The 20798-nt window shown below is 35.5% G+C and overlaps 1 long non-coding RNA gene across 1 annotated transcript; it reads right to left on the reverse strand.

Moving 5' to 3' along the window:
* Positions 1 to 1691: 1691 nt before the first annotated feature.
* LOC108681281 lies at positions 1692 to 6750 on the reverse strand. Its single transcript, XR_001931483.2, has 4 exons — positions 6733 to 6750; positions 4808 to 5085; positions 2651 to 2729; positions 1692 to 1855 (listed from the first exon to the last, which is right to left on the reverse strand). It is a non-coding gene; the product is annotated as an uncharacterized LOC108681281 (long non-coding RNA).
* Positions 6751 to 20798: the final 14048 nt, after the last annotated feature.

The following is a 20798-nucleotide window of genomic DNA, read 5'->3' on the forward strand; positions in this document are numbered from 1 at the left end:
TTTACGTTTAGTTTTGCTATGGAGTCAATAACTGTAAAATGAGAAGTGAATCAAGTTATAGTTGAAGAAGTTATTAAAAGTGGCTGAAAATCATAAGAGATTTCACATATTTAGGCGTCAGCACAGAGAAAGACAAAACTCTGCGTTCCCAAACTTTATTTTGGCCATGAAGCCGGCGCGGCAAATGCCTTCATTGAATTTTTAGGAGATTGGCTACGAGATGTAGTGATATGATTTCTCCATCACTTTATTGGTGATGGTGATTTATCGACTTGACGTGATTGACACCACATACAGAAATGTGAGCAATTGGCAAGGAATTTGTAGTTCGTGAGAGGTGGTACAGTCACCTATCCGGCTGGCTTGTCGACATCATATCAATGAAATAACTCATATTTTTACACATTTTCAACAAGTTAGTTTAGTGGCCAAATGCTTACTAGCGTTTCAGCTATTTAACTATCTCGCACCGAAAGTCAAGATGAACATCGCCAAAGAGGTGGAAGGTCTCGGTCATCGAAAATTTCTCAGATCAAAAACCATTCATCACCCACAAGGGGTGGAAGCTCTCAATTGTCCAGCCCGCTGAAGCTGGCTCGAAGGAAGCAGCGTTAGCATCTCATAAGAGACGAAGTGAAAAGAAGGGACAGGTAAAAAGCAACAGAAAATAAGACACTCGAACATGAGGTCGCTTACACGGGACGTCGGCGTCCCGCACGAGAGAGACAGAGAAGGGAAATGTAAGGAATCCTACCTACATAATAACATAACCCCACAACTGAGACCTGCAGTCAGACACCGCAAGCTCAACGGTGGGGCGCTCAGGAACAATCCCCCTAGGAGCGCGAAATCCCATAGGACTTCTGACGAGCACAGACACGCGTCAGAAGTGGCTCCTGAGGGAAAATATATTCAACAACCTCCACGATGAGCCTAGTAAAGAAGGCTATCAATCACTTTCAGTCCTGTTTTGAAGCACTAAATGTAGAAAATTTGTGGCTTGCAGCTACGACTTCGCTAATTGAGAATAATGCCAGGTCTATAGCTCTTCATCAAAGTATTGGAAAAATGATGAAGCCATCTAACTGAAAAAATGGGGCACATTCCTCGCCAGTTGTGAGCAGACACTCTTCGAACTAATTGACAGAGCAACCAGTAGTCTGGTTGCTGCAGTTAACGTAATTAATGCAGTTAAAAAATCTAAGTTTTTAGTTTTATTTCACATTTTATCAAATCACATATTTTTTTCGTCCTTTTTCTGTTTGGTTCTATATGCTCCATTTTTTGCGACACAGTTTAAGAAATTCATTTTCCAGACTCGTAATTTAATTTTTTCATACATATAATAAAGGGGTTCATTAAAACGATGAAAACATCAAATCATTTACTGTATAAGGTTTGAAATGATAAACTGTGGCATTTTATTATTCTCGTGATTGTGATGAAGATAGTGTTCCTGCATTTGCTTTGTTGTTGCGAAATTAGTTCAATGGACTTCAATGCAAAAGGCATTCTGACTTGTGCCATGACTTAAGAATAACATGTAAAATTCTGTGTCTTGGCTTCAGAATAATATGTAAAATTTTGTGTCTTGCCTTCAGAATAACATGTAAAATTCTGTGTCTTGGCTTCAGAATAATATGTAAAATTATGTGTCTTGGCTTCAGAATAATATGTATAATTCTGTGCCTTGAGTTCATTTAATAAATGAATAGCAACAGAGATGTCATTCTTAATTAATTAGTCTAGTCATCGTCGTCGTCGAAGTAATATCGGAAGCTGGATCGGACGGCGGGATATTGGATGGTGGAGTAGGTCTGCACAGCTGGCGCGAACACCGGCGAGCTCACCGGCTCTGCAATAAAATAGCTTCATAAATACAATAATTATTCAAATTTGAAGATATAGCATCTTAACTTCAATGCAGATCTGACACGAATAACATAATTATTCCTGCAACTAAAGGTTGATTTGAAATATTTGCAGGATATATTAATATTGAAGTCGGAAAAACCGCTCGTGCGTATTTGAGGTCGAAGGCTAATTTTGCTCCGGAAATTGTGAGGAAATTCATTCATATTACAATGTATACATCACCTTTAATGTCTCCGTCTCTATTAAAATGGTCGGATGTTCAAGTGATCTCTTAGAGAGTCGAGCAATGAAGATTAAGAATATTCTGTAATTCGTTGAGCAAAAAAAACGTTGAACTTTGACCAACTTGCTGTCACATATCTAGTTACCATTCATTTTGTAATACAGTCTGGCGATTAATTATGTCTAGCGTTTAATCCTGGTGTTAGGAACTTTATTTCAAAATTTAATTAATTGATTAACAGTATGGAAAAAATATATTTTCACTGAATAAAGGTTTGGGATAGGTTCTTGAAGATCGTCACTAGTTTTCTGTGTTCATTTATTTTATATAAACATGCAAAAAATGACATATTCTCAAGGCCACTACTTAGTTAATATATTAAGAATTTTAGGGCCTTTTTATTTTTTCTTTAAAATATGACGTGTTTTTTTCATATTAAGCACAATTTAATTTAGTTTCGATTCATTTGCCTCTATTACAAGCAATATATAACTTTTTGCTACCGAAAGATATTGCAATTAAATTCAAGTGCAACAACTCGATGACACTCACGGACTGGGTTGTAGAAGCCATAGAAGTCATCCTCGTCCGGACGAGCAAACGCCACCACCACCAACAGGAGGAGAGCAAACTGACCAGGGATCGCAATTTAATTTTTAGCATTGAACTTCTACGTTGGAAATGGCTTTACATTCGAATTAAGAAAATACTGTTTCGTACCGTTGAAGGTAACGGAAAATTTATTATTAATCGCTCAAAATATTCTTTCATAAATTAGGGAAAATAGATAGGGTAACATGAGGCAGCTAGCCCACTGCGGGTCATGGGCCCATAGCGGGTTTCCCGCTAAGTATGGCAGATATTGGTCCGTGTTCTCTACCGCCGGTCGACAGTTTCACTGGGGTGAAGTGTACGGATTTACGTTTTGCTAAGTGTTTGCGTTATTAAGATATTTGTGGATAACTGTTTCAGCCCAAATAATTGTTTTTTTGCTGCTAAATAAAACTGTTTTCGATTACTTTAGATGAAGCTTTTGAAATTACGGTGAATTATATTTTGAAAGTAATAATTATAGGGATAATTTTGAGATTAAGTTTAGACTATTAGCTTTCAAAATAAAATGTTGACACGATATAAATTGAAAGGATACCTAGCGGGGCAACGGGCCCACGCGTGTCACGGGGCAAAGCGCCCATGGTGAAATCTTGTGTTATACATCATTAGAATTGTCTCAATGATCTTTTCAAAACTATGACTAGCTTTTGAATTACCAATCACACTTCATATTTCATGACTTTTCGATTTGATGCCTCAAGGCAGCAGGTTTAGTTTCTAGTTATGCGTATTTATGACCACTTTTCGAGTTATTGACTCTTGCCTTGCCAAAAGTTGATTTCAGCCAACACCAATGAGCCAAAAGTTGATGAGTTTTTATGGAGTTAGCTGAAATCACGATTAGATACGAATTCTCTGCACATAATATCTGGATTATGGGCAAAACTGGAACGAAGTTTTTTTCTGATCAACTAAATATATTTTTTCTAATCAAGAATACATTTTTTCATGTCAGGACGAATTTTTTATCGCAAGGATATATTTTTCAAGTCAAGGATATATATATTTTTATGTCAATGAAATATTTTTCTTTACGTCAGTGATAGATTTTATAAGCCAAGGATATATTTTTTCATGCTAAGGATATGATTTTTTGAGTTGTTAATAAATGAATGAATGTCATATTTTTTAATACATTTTTCTTTTTTTAACTGTAAAGGGTTGTTTGATCATTTTTAAACAAAAAATATGCAATTGTGGTAAAGGGACCAAGGGTGGGCGCCTTGCCCCAAGCCCATGGGCAATGGGCCCATTTTGACACTTGTTACAAAATAGTGTTTCATTAAAAATTGAATAACTCTATATGCTTCTAATTCATATCATACATTCCTCATTAGTTGTACCTTTAAACAAAACAAAGAACCACCTCGTTTCAATTAAAACTTCATCAAAAATTTAATTTAAAAAAAGGGGGGGGGCGCTGCCCCACGTGGCCCTATATTCGTTATTTACTGTTGAACATTTGCATTGTGAATTCATTTTCATTCATTGTGAATTCAAAATCAATTCAGTCTTTTAGAGCCAACTCTCGTATCGAAAATTTAATGTTGTCCTAAATACGGGCCAGAAATATCTTAGGCTTAGGCTGAGCTTAGCGCCAACCGAGCAAGAAAGTTTAATTAGTTTGTCTACCTCAAAAGATTTGGATCCTCGTCTGTTTGGGATTGTAGAATCATCGACCACTTCCAGCTGATACAGACACAAATTACATAATTACATGAAGCATGTAAGGAATGTTTCACTTCAGTTTTAATTTCTGCACAAAATGGGGTGTCGAAATCATCAAGCTATCAACAATCGCAATAGTTAATTAATCAATCGCAAACTTAATTAATTCGTTCCAGAGCATGCGAGCTGGAAAGTGATCTCTTATTTTTGCACAATGGAATTACTTATGCAAGTATAGTTCCAGTACAATTTTTTTAGATTATATTCCGAATCGTAATTGGACTCGACATCTGAAAAACTATACTGGTTTACTTTATGTAAGAATTCCGATCATAGCAAAAAGTATGCTTCTTGAATAGGCTAAAAAAATTTAAAATAAATCATGAAAACTTTCCTAAATATCAGCCAATGTAGTTATAATCTTACCAGTTTAGCGAACATTATTTCGTGTTTTAGAGCTGCTGTGCTTCAAAGATTCTCTGCTGAAGAAGACTGTGAGAATCTTCGACTGAAGAAGACTTTTATGCTCACCACAACCACCCCCAGGCGAGGATCCACCGTCACCAAGGACATGACAAAATAAAAGCTTGAATTCTTTATTTTGAGCCCACGCCCGGCACGCCTAACCGGATAACCGGACCATGTGTCCGCTGTCCGTTGTCGTCCGCTGGTAAGGTGTGGTAGAAGGGCGTGGAGACTACTGGCTATAAAACAGAGACAATCAATACAACAAAAACTTGCTATGCTAAGTAAGTTTTAGTGTTCCATTAGTTTATTAGTTTTAGTGTTCCATTTATCCATTAGTTTATTTTTTGAAGTCCGAATAGCAAATTGTTATTTATGTTTCCATGTTAAGTCCTATACTGGTTCGATTAAAACAAAATTGATGGTCAACTTCATTCATGCAATACAAAGACAAGTTAAAATAATATTTTCATTTTTCATTGTCAACTATTATAATTTACTAACAAACTTAGAGATTTTCATGAAGAGAAATGTATGCATTCTTTCCCATAATTAACTTTAATTAATGTGAATGCTGCGAATACTTCGGCTATCAAAGTGCTGTAGGGGGATCAACCGCTGCCATATCGCTATCTATTATCACATTTTATGCAAACCTATGCATAATTTGCATGATTTTGAACATTATTTCTAAAACAAATAGCTTGATTCTATGTGTATGAGAAGGATTGGCTCTCATTCATAAGGATTGGCTCTCATTCCAATGCATTGATCATGCGGCCATTCATCCAGTGGAATTCGTTTATTTGCATGTAATTTCAATAATGTATTCCATGTCCTAAACTGAATTGATATCTGGAGAACAGGACATCATCTATCTGTCTATAAATTGGTGGCTAATCAAACAATTAATAAATTTATTTTGCTACACAAAATAGAATTATTTATTCATCAAACAGTTTTTACCGCGATTTCATTTAAATTAAATTACGAATTGGCAAGTAAATCCCGAACGCTATCAATACATGCTGTTTTACTTCTCAGTGAGCATTACTTTTTCCGAACTTACATTAATTACATTTACATAATAGCATTTAGTAGCACTGTCATCAATTATAATTTGAAATAATTACAATATATTTCCTTTGCGTTTCGACGCACAATTTATTTCCAATCGGGGGTTATTTTATTCATTTCATCATTTTGTTTTTATTTCTATTTATTCATTCCGTCCTCAATGAATGAGCGCTGCATGCACGGCAATCCAGAACCTCCTCAGCACCTCCATACACGACGCTCAAGTTCTGTCATTCTCTGACCTGTCAATAATCAGCATCTTGATAGTTTTCCCTGAGGCAACCAAAGTAATTTATTCAATTAGTTAACGAAAAATTTATGGCGGAAAATATAAAAAAACTGTATATACAAAATAGTTTATTCAACCAACCATGTGTATGAATAAATCCAAATTGCGTTAATTCCTCCATGGTCTCGTTCAATGGAGGGCCAACAAAAGCTTGAGGTGGATAACTTCATGAGGTCGTCATCATGCGACATTAAGTAAATAGTGAAGATTTCGTCAATTGACTGAGGAGAGATTAGTTTCTCAATCTTTTTACTCGGATTGTCTATCAGCTATTTGAGATCAATTAGCGAGTTTAACAATAATTTAATCAATTTGTGATTCGTTATCGCTCAATTGTTCAATCATATATCATTTGAATCAATCTGAAAAATCAATTCATCTCGTTTATTCTATTGCCCAAAATAGATTAGATAATTTGGCCCTACATCTTTATTATAAATCTGGCCGTGAAGCGGTTATTAGATTTACAACCCAATGCTGTAGTTGACAAAGAATCACGCGCTGTCTTTGCCGGGCTTACCTGCACTGAATGAAGACCTGGCCTCTATGGTAAGTTCGATCCAGTTGAGTGTTCGAAGAAAGGTCCACTATCCCGGGGCAGCTTGTGCAGGTTTGGATTTATGGATTCATCGGTATTCTGTCTACAAGGCCAGAGAACATCACTTGGAGGAGGTATCACACGTGAACATCACGAGGTCGTCACGATGCCGGCACCCACTCTTCGTAGCTTCACTAGCGGCTCAGTAACATTAGGATCCAGGAGCCATACTTTCAAAACTCGCTAAGAGAACGTAAGGAGTTACGCTCTATTTTCTTGTCTATGATTGGTGGATTTTGGTTGAAAGGCCATCAATGATTGGCTGATGAACTTACTTACTCTAACTTTTTTGAAAGTATAGGCGCTGTGGTCTCTGTCGCATCGTGGCTTTTCTTTTCTTAGGATTTTATTAGAATCGCGGACAATTGGGGGCGAAAATTCCATGGTCAAATAATTGTTGGGTCACATCTAATGTATCATGGATTTGGTCCTTACTGATAATGTATTTGATAATGTGGCAATTTATTTCATCCATCTATATAAAACACATTTCAAATATTGCGATATTTGATTTTAGTTGATCGTTCAAAAAATTTAAGGCGTAAGATCATAGTTTACAGTTCGTGATTACTTCTGTTTTTGACATAATTTTTCGTACAAATACTGAACTGCGAGAAGAATGTGGCTTTTACACAACAAAACACGGAAAAGATTGAGATATTTCAAGTATTTCGAGGGTTTAGGCTGGAACAAATTTTTGATTACATGCAGCCTACCTTAGGGAGCAGCCTCACGACAAGATAACGATATATGTTGAGAAAGTTGGTTTTTAAATATTCGAGGACTTAAATCCAAATATATAAATTGGAATACAGCTTATGATTTTAGATATTAAATAGAGATGCACAGTAAATCATGTTTCTAATATAAACTTAAGTGAATTTAGCTGGACCAAACTTTCAATGAACCTTCAAGACATTAATGGCTCATTCCTTTATTCTAAATTTATCCCTGACCGGCAGAATAAATAACGAGAAAAAAATTTTGATTATCCCAATCTTTGACTTGAAACTTCAAAAAAATTAAAGGAATAAACAGCAAGCGAGACGTGCGCCGCAAATCCCTTCCTAAGGCCGAGTCTAATGCTGTGACGAGCGTCTCAACGGTGCAGGAAGAACCACGCTCCGTTGATTTTGGCCAACAAGTCAAAACTTTTTCGCTGGCACCTATTGTCAGCAGACAAGAGGCAGCTCCTCAATAGACCTAATGGAGTCATCCAATCAAACATTTTGGCACAAGAGGCTTCAAATTCTTGCAGGGTTAGTGTTTCTCAACGATGTCCCAATGAAAATATGAAGGTCAAAAATGCTCTTGAGTTGCGTAGTCCCGACGAGAAATTCCCGACCTTCAAATCCTCGCCCTCGTAGCCTGGTAGCAGTGATCAATGACGGCTAATCCCATGAAAATTTGATTAAACCAGCGGCCGGCGTATGCCAAGAATTTATTGAATACCACCGAGAAGGGACGGCAAATTGAAGGCTTGAGAGCCCAGCATTTACAAGCCTGGTCAGCTTGGTGTGGCTTGCATTGCGCATGACTCCATGCATCAACCCTCAATATTTGGGATTCACTCGTATTTTACCAATGAATATATTGAGATTGGGAATTCATTCGTACATTTCCAATAAACAGATTAAGATTGGGTATAAATTCGCACATTTCCAATTAGTAGATTAGGATTGGGTTTTCCTTCGTACATTACCAATGAATATATTGAGATTTGGAATTCATTCGTACATTTCCAATGAATAGATTAAGATTGGGTATAAATTCGTACATTTCCAATGAATAGATTAAGATTGGGTATTCATTCGTACATTACCAATTAATAGATTAAGATTGGTAGTCGTACATCTTAACAATGAGTTTGGAATAGCGAACTAAGGAGGTAATTAAAAATGCATAAATTTTGAGAGAGTATCCGAATTTCAAATAATCAAATGAAAATTATTATGCATCGAGTGTTTTCGCCATTTCCAGCTATTTGCACAATACTATTCAAGGTATTATAAAGTTATAAGGAATACAATTCAAGGAGCCATTGTAGATACCGACTTTGACATGTGCATCATCCCAGATATCACGACTGCCGCCGAGAGCGCCGAGACTGCAGCCCAAGCAGTGGCCAGAAATTCGCACTCGCTCATTGATAAAATTTCATCATTATCTAAATAAAATTTTTATTAAATCCCCCAAGGGATTCACCAACTGCTGCATTAGGTTGCTATTTTGGAGGACAGGAGATGATTCAAAAGATTGGTAGTATTCATGCGCATGCTGAGTTTATTCAGTATTCATGCACATGGTAAAATAAGATTAGTAATATTTGGCGACAGCTTTAATGTTGCATCACATCGCATGTTTCACGAACACATTGAATTACGCACTAAATCCTTTCAATCAACAGAAAGCTGCGTAAAGTGCTATGTCATAAATTACAGACATCATCACCGACGTCAAAGTGATCCAACCCTTGACGGAGCGTCCCAGCTAGTGAAGAAGAGTCTTGTGGTTGACTGTAAATAAACTTGAGCATCAATTGTCACAGCACCATGAGATCAATATTCTACGAATATAAAAATAAACTCTTCCATCAAGTACTGATGCCAAGAATTATTTTGTTTCCCTAATTCTTTCGATTACAATTCAGAGAAACCAATCGTCTGGAATATTAAGTAATCACGATTCCATAGTGACCTATGAATGTAATCATACCAATTAAAAATTGAGAAAAACATTCAAATAATTCCAAATTGAGCACTAATTATATAGTTTAAACTTTCAAACTTTTTGCACCAATCATCAGATCAAATGTTGTTTGCTGATCAACGACCAAATGTATTGACAAACATTGGTTGCTGATGTATCTTTTGATTCTATTTTTATATATCATAGGATCTTGGATAAATCTTTGACTATTATCAAACAATAAATTGTATGTTTCTGGAATGATTGACTTCACTTCACAGATTTCTAATTGTAACTTGTGCTAATGATTTTAGCTCGCTAATAATAATAACCATACTCTGAGATTAAAATTATAGCACTGTACCGATTTCGAATTCTAGTAAAAGATCGCATCAAAGCCAAATGCAGAAACTTTTTCCTTCAGAGACTGAAAACTGTCATTGCGCTATACTTAGCTTCATGGAAAATATTGTGTGAATTAAAAAAATCAATTTTGTCAAGAGGAGGCGTACATCAATCTTAGCTCTATAGAAGCCAATCAATGAATATCTCTGAGAAATTCGAATAGTTCGAAGCATGGCTGCGAGACAGCAATCAAGTGTTTCTGCCTAAGGTGGCCATTCAGTTTCTAGTTTTTAGATAATTTCTTGCAGTATCCAAGATCCTTGAGACTTGTTGGTTGTCAATGTTAAGGACGCGCGATAAAACTTGTTAGGATAGAACACCTAATATGTAGCGTTCAAGGTGATTCGTGAGAGAGATGCGTCATGTATTCATCACGTGATCTTATTCGGAGATTACGAAAAAATGTTTGAGAGGCCGGAAGTTTTTGTAATTTGTTTCGCATTAGAAAAAATAAATTATTATAATTCGATTCAACAAACTTATTTATAACAATTCGTGAGCAATCTACGTTATGAATGAGATCCAACGTTAGCAGAGCACTCGAAATAACTTAAATTAAAAACACAAAGGCTCACATGTTATATTTATTTTACTAGATTTGAACCTAAAATGCCTGCCTTAAATGCATAATACGTACATTTCAAAAAGTGTTTGTTCGCATTAATATTCAGGTTTTAATATTCTTTGCCAATTCTGTGTGATAAATATCACAATATCGCTCTTTCCCTTTTAAAGACAGCATTTATAAGTTTCCGTACTAAGACGAAATTCGCTCGTATTCTTTAATGAAGCTTTTTTATGACTTCGTCCAAGTAAATCAATATACATGCAGTGACATAATTTACTTGAGATGGTGGAGTGCTATCGTGATTAACCATTTCTTAAATATCAACGAACTAAAATAAGGTACCAAATTGCCCGAAGAAATTCATAAATTGGTATTGGCTGAGCTGTCAGTAATTTGTGAATATTGATCAATTTGTATAACAAATCAAAGTCTTATTTTCTTACCAGAATTAGCTGCTATACTGAAGTGCTTGCGAATGTTTTCATATTCATCTTTCTTCACAGAAGCTAACTATTCAAACGTCGCTGCTGAATGTTCGAAACAAAATATTTTGTGTAATATTTATTTCCAAGACATCAATTTAATTATTGCTTACTACGGTTAATCACGAAAACAATAGTCCATTACCTCCAAGTAATCATTCAGATTATCAGCCAGCATTTGTATACTTTGATCCTTCCATTTTCATAAGGTTATTCAATTCTCCAATTCACTGTGAGCTTTCGCAAAAATAAAGGCAGAACGATCGGTCAATTATCGATATCATTCGACATAACTAAAATATATAATACAGAAATATTGTCTACACAAATCAGCATGAAAATAACTGACTTTATTGTCCACTGCCAGAAATTTTCGGGCGTTAGCGCATCAGCAAATTTAATTTTGTTCTCATGAAATTTGTTACTCGAAGCGAAAAGTTCTTCTTTTGCATCATTGAGTTAATCACCTTCGGACGTGCATGTTTTAGCTCAAGCTCCTCACAGAAAATAAACTTTCATTTATCAATCAATGTCGGAACTGCATTCGCTGCCTGCATCTCATTTTTGTTTCCTTTAGATCACGTTAATCAATCTATCACAAGTTGAAAGCAGAACAACATAAAGTTAAATGAATTTATTTTTTCAATCTACGTGTTTTGCGATACAGTATAAATTGAGCGGTCCGTTCTACAAACGAGATGCATATCAGACTTGCATATGACAACAGTGACAAATGTCATAAGTCAGTTACTTCATTGAATGTGTATTTATTGCTAAACAAATGCAACTGGTAATGATGCAACCGGTAAACCGCAAAATGCGCTAAAAATACAGTTCCCTCGGAAATGAACACACTAGTCCGCAGAAATAATGAAAACTTGTAACTACTTGAACGTTATGGAATGAAGAGAATGAAATTCAGAATCAATTTGATGGGTGTTATAAGGAGTAGGTATACAGTCCGCGAATATCAGACCCCATGTATTGGCATCGTCTGAGTTTTTTGATGACGAGTGTTGCCTGTATTGGTGAGCTGAATTATAATTCATAATGTAGTTAAACTTAGGAATCATTCGTTAATCCATAGTTTATGAATCGGCACATTGTAGTTTATGAAATTTTAGTTTGTTTTACTTATGGCTTGGTTGAGAAGTTTTTCGTTCATGAATATTAGTCTCTATTATATAAAAGGTGGCCGAGCCATGAAACTATTTTGATTATAAATCATCAAGTCTTCCATCAGTACGGTTGTTATTCTGCTAGTTGTGGGCCTGTGGCCATATTTTCAATATTCGCTTATAGAACGAAAGTACTTAATTACGCTCTATTTTCTTGTCTATGATTGGTGGATTTGGCTTGGAAGGCCGTCAATGATTGGCTGATGAACTTATGATCTCTTAACTTTTTTTGAAAGTATAGGTCCTGAGCCGACGAACAGCTGCGACGACAGGCATACCTACAAATCGCTGTGGTCCCAGGGATATCGCTTATGGTTCCTAGGTTATTATAACTTTATTAAGTGTATCATATTCCTAGAAGAGTTCACTATATTAATATCGGCGGTTTTGTTCTCTTTGTCAAGTAAATTAGTGTAGTTCTCTCAATATTCTCTTATACTTCAAAAATTCGTAGAAAATTATAACGTTATCCGGGAACAGATATTGATTCAAGAAATGTGGACCGCAATGCAGGAATGTCTGAGATGAATAACACAAAAATGTTTTAGAAAGGACACAACTGACTGCCGGTATTATTCTACATGCATTTATAGAGACATTTAATTATATTTGCCAAAAAATTATTCGACAACTGCACGCCAATGCTCTCGCTTTTAATCCGCAGTAGATAATCAATTCGAATCGCTTTAAACAAGCGCAGTTTTATTTGAGCGGAAGATTCGCAATAAATGAGGTTGTAATTGAAGTAAGCGAGCTACGCTCTAACGCTTCTCATTTGAATATGCAAAGCAGCATCCTTTCATCCACAGCTCTGAAATGATATTGCCGACGACGAGCTAAGAAGTTTGTTAGACAACAGTTGTTCAACAAACCGACCGTGTAACGCCTCGTGAAATCAATTGGTCGACGATTAGAATTCCTTGGAAGTGATTTCAACACAAAGTTCTACCGATAACTTTAGGTTTCGCTTGAGCGTAACTTTCAAACAGCAGTGAAAGTGGTTACGTTAGATATTTGGTAAAATGTTACATTAATACCGAACCCACTAAATAATCGAATAATATTAACGGAGATGATTTACACAACAAATCACTTATCTATCATGAATAATTGATTTACTATATATTAATGATCTCTCTACTAAAAGTTCAGGACGGCTTCTAATTTCAGCAAAACAAAAAAAAAAGCGGGACATTTTGTCTTCAAATGCTGAACTATAATTATTGTCATTTTCTATAGCTGGTCATCTTTTTGCGCTTCATTTTATACTCTCTACTCCATGACAATGATAATTTTCATCATTTTAATAAAGTTCACGACAACTGAAAAAAAAATAAATTTGCCCCATTCGCTAAGCATAGAATATCCTCAGCTATTTGTCCATCTTTGACTGCGTAATGTTCTTCTACAAACAGATTTTCAAAATTATTCACACTTATCGCGTTCCTCCTACTCAGAAGAAGCGGCTACAACACTCTCACAAATAAGGCATAATAATCCACACCAAATTTAATCGGGCCATTTAAAAACTCCAATGTATGCAACGCGATATTTCGGCCTTGTCCTCGCCATCTGTGCAATACACTACCATGATTTAGAACAATCAAGTCATCCTTGTTTAAATGGACCATCTTCCAAGTAAGTCAGAGGTCGGACATAGCGTATAGGCGGCTCGAGTTGAAAATGAAATCAGTATTCCGAAGGAGGTCAATTTGCAGAGCGGCGTTCAATTTCAGAAGACGACTTAATTCTGTAATTGGAGACAACCGTGAAATGGGTTGAGTCACGAGCCTCTCCCGTCTGGCATCACACAAACTTCCCTACAGTAACTTGTGTGATAATCATTTTCATCTGTTGGTCGACTTGACAGTTGACTACTCCCATACTAACATCATAGCATTGACGCGAAAAAATCTTCTTTTTCTTATGTTGAGCATTAATAATTAAACAACCGACATGAATAATAAAAATTGATCAAAAGCCTGTACGCCAGCAATTTCAAGAAACTACTTCAAATCGAACAACCCACCCGGCGATAATGCTTGAAATTATTTCAAATCTTTGAATTACTTTGTTACAGAAAGTTTATTTGATCTGAGAGTAATAATAATACAGTTCTAGCTCCCAATATTTTATATCATCAAATTAGTGAAAAGATAATGTTCCCCTGATGTTTTCCACTAAGTTTAAGGCTGACTTCATGAGATCCAACGTATACACCAGGTCTCGATGCTACCATTATGTTCAACGTAAGCGACCAAACCTGGCTTTTAGAACTTATGGCCGTTCTGGGTTGACTGAAGCTGAATCTTCATGCCACCATTCGTCTTGTGATCGCAGTTTATTCTCTTTTTACCCGAACTCGCGTAAATTTACGACAAAGTCACAGCGTGAGCCTGAACCAAACTTTAACTCGGTCGAGCATCGATCCTAAAGGTAGGCCGCGATTTGGTTTTCTAAAGAACAATATTTGAAGAGAGAAATTTCCGGTCTTTCTTTACACGTTTGTATTGAGCTTAAAGCCACAATGGGGCTCACACTTCTCAAGAAGATTATTTCTAACCTGAGCGGTTTTCCAGCTCAAACTCGGCATTTCCATCGCGTCTATCAAGCAGCGCACCGCGGTTAGGAATTCTCGGAAGGTTATTTGTCTTGAGCAATTCTATTGCGTGACAAGCGCAGCGTAGACCGATTTATCTTTGTCTCTCGTTCCACAGCTCTGCAGATGGAGTCAGTGATTAATTGAGTCACTTAAGATACGCTCGTATTACAGGGAATGATGTAGGACACAAAATCTAAATGACTGTCGTTTCCGATCAAAAATTCTTTGGTTATTAATAATTTCGTCTTCATTGTTGGAAAATTTATTGTCCACATGCTTTATTATTCTGAAATATCTGGATTTATTTTGAAAGGTCAAATTAGAAAAGGAAGTTGTAGCTTTTTGGAAGCATAGCCGCAGTACTTGGTTGAAAGAGACATTGACACTGAATACAGAAACCCAGCATCTGTGATTTGCAGCATTTTGCTTGTTGAAAATGTTTCGTACAAGAATTAACCATGAAGCTATAATTATCGATAAACTTTCGGAATGCCAATCTATACCCAATTGTATAAATTTTTTTAACCTGCTTCGTGAATAATGTTATTGAACTGAAACGCTCACCAGGTGATCTAAGAAAATTAAGAGTTATAGATTCACTATTTAGCCAACACAATCAGTAGGAACGATCGCAGCAGCTAGACAGGCCCGATATACTGAACTTGACTAAGTGATGAAGCCGCATTGCCCGCTTAACTCTTCTAACGATCATGAATTGCAACATCAAAATTAAAAACATTTTTATTTCCATGTAACATTTTTACAACATTATATATTTATTCATTATTATCCTTCAAATGCTCAGGCTTAAAGATTCGATCCTGACATTGAAGAAAATTATCACTGTTGCGTTAACATTACTTGGTCATTATTAGGGTCCAAATTGAAAGATTCTCTAACTAATCTGCACTGAAGCATCATCCAATGAACCTATAGAGAGTTGTAATTTAATATTGGTTTTTAGGTCAAATCCGTGCCCAGTCTCTAAGAAAACATATGTAAAATGATGCTGATGCGCACTTAAAATTGATACTGCAATAGATTTCCAGTCTGATGTCTGACCTCAATGCTCGCTTGTATGTTTTAAACAGCCAATCTAATTTAAAATATATCTCCTGAGTTAAACATCTTTATTATAATATTTACACTAGTTCTTTAGTTGAATAGTGAATGAGTATATGAACATCGTGTTTGTTTCACATGCCGATCCGCGATGTTTCATAGTTAACAATATCATGAAAATCTTTTCAATTATATTTTCAGCTAAAATTTAAATGATTCGAAATGACTTTTTTTTACCCGTGGCCTCTAAAAAGAATCATCCCTATAATATTGTATGTTATGTTATTATTTTAAGTAATTAATAATGTTATTATATTGATTATTAACACAATAAAATTATCAATAATGTAATCATGCTAATTAAAATTAATAATTTTTCTTTGCCAGAAGGAGTAGACATATAAGACATCGATATGAACTCGGTCTGGAAATTATTCATAATTTATTTACCATTTCCGATTCATGGATCGGAAAGCTGGTGCGGTCGCCTGCAGTTTGTCTAAGCGCCCAATAGGTTATTTTGTGGCGAAAATTTGTCTTGTGTCGTATGGTGTACTTTGGAAATTCTGCGCACGTAGCCAATATTGGGCCAATACTGCAGAGTTGTGCAGTGCCAAACGACGTCCTAATGATCATTGTGCACTTGAAACAAAAAATACTTCAGGCGTGGCGATTTTAACAAATGGGAATAATAGCTCTCTGTGCGAATAAAAGCTCTTCGCCATCTAGCTCTGGATGTGTTCTTAATTAAGCACCGAGTAATGTTCAGAAAATCTGCGTCTTGGAATTGATTTTTGTCTCCAGTGATTCTTAAGAAACGACGTTAGGAAAAATTTGTGCAATGTGATTTCCCTAGGGCATTACTGCCTCACACCGTACACAGTATTTCATTCACCGTGTTACTGAAGACTTGAGTTTCAACGACGAGAATTAGCATTCTATGTTCATAAAACAAATAAAAAAAACTTTTAAAAACCACATTGCTTAACGGACAAAAAACAAACAATAACTTTTTCAGTGAGTTGTCCTAAATTTTATTCTTGGCCTAAAATAATATACGTTTAAAAATTACTTTTTAAAGACAACACTCCTAAAAAATCCAGTGTCTCCAATGTAAAACATGTACAATTAATTTCTAATTTTAATTTCGAACATTACAAAATTAATTTTCTAAATATTTCAATACATAAAAGAAATTAAATTTTCAAAATTATATATTCTGTCAATTGATTCATGCATTGCCTCCGAATTTATGCAAGTGTGCAAATTTTCAGATCGATTGGAGAGGTAGAAGTGTGTTAAAAATCGATTATAAGATTTGTAGCAGACAAAATTATTTTTTTCAATTTTTTAAATAGTGAAAAAAATTATAATTTTTAAAATTATTTATTCTGTCAATTGATTCATGCATTGTCTCCAGCTTTATGCAAGTGTGCAAATTTTCAGATCGATTGGAGAGGTAGAAGTGTGTTAAAAATCGATTATAAGATTTGCAGCAGTCAGACAGACAGACTAATTAGTAGTGAAGTTAAAGAGAAGTGTTGTAATAATGAAGTCTAAAGTTTATTTTTTTCAAATCTTATGCTGAGAAAACACAAAAAACGTGGGACGGGCACTGTGAAGATCTAAATATCATATACTATTAGGAGCTACAAATTAAGTATTATGAATAGAACTTGGGTAATGGATGCATGTGTCTTAAAGCCCGCCCAACGTTTTTAGCGCATTTTCTCATTTATGGAAAAATGTACTATTGTGCTCGCCATGTCCGTCTGTCTGTCTGTCCGTCCGTCCGTGACCTCAAGTTTTAGTCGACGAGAAAATGCGCTCTCTGTCACTCACTGCAGTGAGTACTGAGTTATATTTTTTGTGTTTTCTCAGCATAAGATTTAAAAAAATAACTTTAGACTTCATTTTAGGACAAGAATAAAAGTTAGGACAACTCACTGAAAAAGTTAATGTTTCTTTTTTGTCCGTTAAGAAAATGGGGTTTTTATAAGTTTTTTTATTTGTTTTATTTCATTTTTTTCCGTTTTGTAATTATCAGAAAAACGTGGTTTTTAAAAATATTTTTTTATATTTATTTATTTTCTATTTTTTATTTTAGCAATTTTAGCGATTCAAATCATTTTCCAGGGTTGGCAACTCTGGATGATCGACAAAAAAACTCGATTCCCAACCTTGAATTTGTAGTTTTTAAGTTTTTTTTTCTTAACTTATGACTTCTGATGATCAAATCTTGAATTGTTAGGCAGCATAAGCATGCATTCCAAATTTCAAGTTTCTAGGATCTTCAGAAGTGCTCTAAATTAAGGTTTGAATTTTTGATGACAGACAGACAGACGGACACGAAGCGAAAGGAAAAAAAAACGTAGTAAAAAAAGCGTTCACAATGCAGTGGGTTTTCTATTTTGATTGAATTGAGCTCATTTTCTGCATAACTAGGCAGTAGCAAGCTCCAATGCAGTAATATATTATTAAATAGCCGTAACTGAGTTGCATCAAGTCCATTTGAAAGAGGCTAGCTTGTAGCAGCCTTCATGAACACTCATGTTTTTCAATTCCATTGTCTGAGAGGAAATAAATTGCTGGAATACTTCGAGCAGAATTTTTATTATTTATTTAAAGCATCTAGTGCAAAGCAGGAATGTGATCCTCTCTTTTCTTATCTTTAAGTGCGGTTTGATAGCTCGCCTTCATTAAATTATGCCTTGTGCTTGTAAAAGTTAGTTACATGAATTTTGTCTTCGCCTCTATGTTAGCGGTGCTGTTGCCCCATTAATGTTCAACTCATCAATTGATAATATATATTAAGAACAGATTTTTTGTGATAATTTTGCTACAAAATAAATATTAACAAAAGATTTTTTGTCGTCAAATTCTACATGATCATAGACTTGTCGTGAAATTAGTGTGGAAAAATAACTTGTGTCAATGGCAGGAATGAAACTTAAAAAAAACGGAAAAATTATCAATAATTATTATTAGTGAATGAATGATTAAAAAAAATTATGTATATAATAATTCGTACAAAAATCATTATCAACTTGAATAAAATAGAATGTTGTGATAGTCATAACTTACTTTTGACAATCACGGGAAGAATTACTAGTATTTCGATACGCACACAATTTTCTAAGAAAGTATCGTCGTCATTTTTAGTGCATTTTCTCATTTATGAAAAAATGTACTATTGTGCTCGCCATGTCCGTCTGTCCGTCCGTCTGTCTGTCCGTCTGTCTGTCCGTCCGTGACTTGATGTTTTCGTCGACGAGAAAATGCGCTCTCTAGCTGTCACTCACTGCAGTGAGTACTGAGTTATATTTTTTCCAATGCAATCGAAAAATTTATTACACTACCCATTTTTTGTGTTTGTATCGGCATATAACTTAGCACCCCACAGCGAAATAAGAAGAAAGTGGAATTTGTTTCGAAGCACATATGTAACATAACTAAATATTGATATTTAATTGATGGATTTGGAAGACCAGTTTGAGTTTAGCTTATCTGTTGAAGTTCATGTCATTAAAATACAGCACCACATGAGGGAATGTTCCATCCCTCAGAATTGGAATTCTGTTTGGAAGTTTTTTTTTAAGTATTTTCTCCATTGATGTATTTTAGATGTTCAAAGATCGCTCCCCGATGAGTCACCGTCGTATGTTTTCTTGGATCAGGCAATTGACAACGTTAAGGGTGCAGCGCTAATTAATGTCTCTATCATGTTCTTTGATTTTCAGTTCGAGAATTCTGAGAGCATTTGAATGTAATTCTCATTTGCTGAAGTATTATATTTACACAAATATACGTAACAAATTTCCATGAATTTCGCTTAACTTAATCTCTTCTCCACCTCATTCCTGAAGCCCAGCATGTCATGCTCTCCATTGGCCCAGACTTACATGATAATTATATGGTCCTCTAAACAATCTGAATAATACTGCTCCATATTACTTACCCACTCATGCGTCGTTGTTGCTCATTAGTTCTGTCCAAAAAATCAGGCCCCTGCCAATTTTACACTCGCATGCATTATATGAACCACACACGCTGTTCATATTTTCTCTTTTCAATTACGTATATTCATTGCTAAAAGTTAAAAAATTAGAAATTATCTTTCTTAACCCATGCATGGCCTCTAACAGCTATCATCGGTTACTCGCCCATTTCCCGCTCGTAATGACAAAATCAACCATTAATGCTGAACATATTTTATTTCCATAAATCAGACACTCTCATATTTCATTCATCACTAAATTACCCACTCAAACGAGTGCCGTAATCTCGAGAAGGTAATCTGTAAGTCATCATCAAGCTACATTGGACTTATTGAGACCTCGCAGCTGGTGCGATGGGCAGCACGCTGTAGAACTCATCACATTCTCCCCTTGACACTTTAATTGCTTGTCGTCCCTGACGTGAAGCAATTTGCGTTAGCGTGCAAATTTTGGAGCAAAACTTCAAACCCTCATCGCGGTTTCTTGTTCGGATTCGAAATGAATTGAGTCGATCGTGAATTTTCCCTCAATGAAATAGTTCAATATTATCTCGCTACAAGATTGTCGGTTATACTCTTGAAGTCTGGTTAATTGATGTTTTCATTCAGGCGCTACTTATTCATGTAGCAGTGAATGACGGTGGTTTCATTTTATGCTTTTAAGCGTTAGTTATTGTCTTCTAATTTCAAAAGAGAACCCGTACACTGCAGTGTGAAATGTTGCAGAAAAACTCTGCAGCTGGAGAATAATGTAGACTCTAAACTACAGTTAACATCAAAGCTGACTGAAGAAAACACCTATTCAATAAATCTTTCACGGTTGAAATCTATATAATTTTCGTGAGCGAAAATCTACTGAGACCAATGCTTTGTTATGGGTATATATAAAACATAATTGAAAAAGGCCGATATGCTCCTGAATGGAAACAAAGATCATTTTCAATACTTGGAGGATTAAATGCTGTACACTGTAGAGACTTTTAATTCCTAACAAAATCCTTTACCA

Source organism: Hyalella azteca, unplaced genomic scaffold (assembly GCF_000764305.2).
Source record: "Hyalella azteca isolate HAZT.00-mixed unplaced genomic scaffold, Hazt_2.0.2 contig2748, whole genome shotgun sequence".
Taxonomy (NCBI): Eukaryota; Metazoa; Arthropoda; class Malacostraca; order Amphipoda; family Hyalellidae; genus Hyalella; species Hyalella azteca.